The 3,466-nt window shown below is 33.9% G+C and overlaps 1 pseudogene; it reads right to left on the bottom strand.

Annotated features, from left to right (window-relative positions):
* Positions 1 to 1,917: 1,917 nt before the first annotated feature.
* On the bottom strand, positions 1,918 to 2,438 carry LOC124995049 (ADP-ribosylation factor-like protein 5B; annotated as a pseudogene).
* Between the last annotated feature and the right edge of the window lie 1,028 nt (positions 2,439 to 3,466).

The following is a 3,466-nucleotide window of genomic DNA, read 5'->3' as shown; positions in this document are numbered from 1 at the left end:
TATTTCATAAGAAGAATACTGTAGTACTAAATACACTTTTTCTCAGGATAGACTTGAGAATTACCCTTAGTACTTATGGTAAACAATAAAACCAAGTAGAAATTCAGGCAAAGTGTGCTTTAGGTAAATGATATATCTTAATTACCATCTCCCTCCATCATCTTCTCTCTCTCTCTCTCTCTCACACACACACACACATACATAGACCACAAAGCATCTGTATTGATTTATATCTGCTTTTTGCACATGTTCTTGATTATGGGTTATATTAAAAACTAAACTAAAGTAAACCACTACTTGGTATAGAATCATTAATTAAATGCTTCAAAATAAAGTTAACTATTTTTCAAAGTCCAGAAAGCTTTGTCCTGGCCATTTTTTCTATTCAAGGTCATGCTACCACTAAACAAATCAGAAAAGTGTTACCAAATTTAACTAAATTAATACATCTTAAAATAGTAAACTAAGTATACCTGAAAATGGCAAAATTTAAATTTACAAATACAATATTAAAATTAAAATACCACTTTTAAACAGATATTGATATTCTTATGAACATTGAATCTTATTTTTGATCCAAAAGAAAATACTGCAAGAATGAAATATTATTCTCTAAGTACATATTCTATACCTTTCTTTAGAGCAAAATCACACATTTGAAATTTTAAAAAATTGAAATTAAAATTCCTGTCCTCCATTTTAATTTAAGACATGCAATGCTTAGATTTAGGTATTAGACAACTGCCTCAAAAACTTTTTAATGTGATCCAATAAATAAATTTATGACAGATTATGACTTTTCCTTCACTTTGATTTGAATTTATATGTTGTTGAGAATATTAACTTTGGGTATTGCAGTAATACTATAAAAGCTAGGATTAAGTTTAGCAGCTTCCTATAAGATTTTAGGACATGAAGTATATTTCACTCAAAGATGGCAACTGTTTTAAGGCTACTCCCTACAACATTCTAAAAAATATTTAAAGAAAGTCCCATTGTTTTTTAATATTATGCTGGTGGCAAAATGCTATGACAGACACTATATCAAATTTCAAGAGAGAAAAAAGACCGTTCATACTTTTGCTTTAGCTACTGTTGAAAGCAGATGTGATGTCTCTTCAATTAATAGGTGAAATTTTGTTGATGATAGAGTTGATTGAAAATTTATACTAAAATAGATTCAGATGTCATATTTTAATTTTAGTGGTGGTAATGCTTTAATAACTTCTGATTATTATATATACAGTGAATTATGTGACATTCCTAAAATACTGGATTAACCTAATAATATTTACCATACACGCCAGGCTTTCAAATAAATATTTTACCTGGATTAGTTTTTACCAAATGTTGTATCCAGAAAAGTGAACTCAATTCCTTTACATAAATTAACAGTCTAATTAATTTCCATGCTAATAGCAATTTACAATTATTCCATGAAATGCAATATGTGAGGGAAGTTTAAAGGCAAATATTCATGATGTTTAATCTTTCTTACATGTATCTTCTAGGCAGATTTATTTCTTTAGAATAAATTCTGTCAAAGAGATAAATGATTTATAGAGAGCCTAAATGTTTAAAGTGTTGGAAAAATTTGGAAGTAGTACCTGATATTTTCCACTAAAACTCTGTCAAACCTGGGAGAAGGGAGTGGTTGTCATGAATGGAAAGAAATTGGTCGTAAAGGTTATAACAATACATCTGAAAACATTAAACATATGACAAACATTTTTACAAGGCAGTCACTGAATAATTAGAATAAGCAGTCAGAAGAGTTCTGTTGCTGAAAACAGTTATACATTATGTTCATCCAACTGAAGATTAGTGCATTTAAAAAAAGTTAAGAAAAAATTTTTTATGTTCCAGTTCAGCTGCACTTGATTAAAGTGTTACTCATAGAGGTTTGTGTTTTTATAAATTAAACATGCTGCTGCCTCAGCAGCCAAAGGTACTAGGAAATACGTTCATGTCATAGAATAAATAGAGCAGTCTCTTTCAAGCTAAAAAGTTATCTCACGCCAATCCGGGAAGTCATCCACTCTAGACCTTGGCATAACCCTTCTCCTGTTAAAGCACAGCAGGACTGAATGTGCCATGGATGATCCTTAATTTAACTGAGGGTGAGGTATTTAGAGATTTCAGCCGCTGTCATACACCTTTTCATATCCTGTTTATTTGCAAAGATAAGGACTGCAGCCTTCCTTAAATCCTCATGAGCTAACATTCTGTATAACTCTTCTTTTGTAATAGCTAGTCATTCCCTGTCGATGCTATCAACAACAAGAAAGATGAACTCTGTGTTTGAGTAATATGTGTTCCAAGATGATCGCAGTGACTCTTGACCACCAATATCCCACATAAGAAAATGAGTATTCTTTATAACTATTTCTTCAACATTGCTTCCTATAGTTGGAGAAGTATGAACCACTTCATTCATTAAGAATGAAGTGGTTTTTCTGAGCAAATGCACGATTGGATTTCCATGAAACTTGGGTATTTTCTCTTTTCCTCTTTCCCACATTCCCCCAAAATCTGGGCACTCTACCTCTAAGTTTTCTAGTCAAGCCACTTATGTATTGCTGTTGCAGAACTCTAACATCAGGATGAATGGGGCTGAAATTGAAGTTGCTTTTCTGAGAAAGATTCACGAATGGATTTCAATGAAACTCTGCCTATCATCTCCCTTCTTCATTCCCACATCTGACCACAACATCTGTGCTCTTTACCTCCAGGTTTTCTAGACAAGCCCCTTATGTATTGCTGTTGCAGTATTCTAACGTACAGGTTGAATAGGGTTGAAATTGAATTTGCTTTTCTGATAAAGTTTCACGAATGGATTTCATTGAAACTTTGCCCTTCATTTCCACTCCTCATTCCCACTTCGGTATGCAGATGGGGTGGTTCCACTATGCACGTGCTTCTGATATAACAAACTGTTTCAATTTCCATGAATTGATCTTTCCCTATGCACACAGTGTTAGGCAGCAACTGCATGGCATTTTCTGAGCCAATGCATGACTGGATTTGGATGAAACTCTGGGGATTATCTCTTTTCATACTTCCCACTATGCCCCCAAAATCTGAGCACTCTACCTCAGGGTTTTCTCCACAAGCCCCTTATGTATTGCTATAGCAGTACTCTAACATGCAGGTTGAAGAGGACTGAAATTGAAGTTGCTTTTCAGAGAAAGTTTCACGAATGGATTTAAATGAAACTTTGCCTATCATCTCGCTCCTCGTTCCATCTTTGCTCCGGACATGTGGTGGTTCCACCATACATGGTGCCTCTGTTATAACAACTGTTTCAATTTCCTTGAATTGAGCTTTCCCTATGCACACATTGGTAGGCAATATCTGAATTGCATTTTCTGAGCAAATGCAGGACTGAATTTCCATGAAACTCTGGGTATTTTCTCTTTTCCTCATTCCCATTCTGACTCCAGCAATTGAGCACTTTACCTCCAAG

The sequence above is a fragment of the Sciurus carolinensis genome, chromosome 10 (genome assembly GCF_902686445.1).
Source record: "Sciurus carolinensis chromosome 10, mSciCar1.2, whole genome shotgun sequence".
Classification (NCBI taxonomy): Eukaryota; Metazoa; Chordata; class Mammalia; order Rodentia; family Sciuridae; genus Sciurus; species Sciurus carolinensis.
The sequence above is the reverse complement of the archived record's forward strand: the minus strand, read 5'-3'. Positions and strand labels throughout refer to the sequence as shown.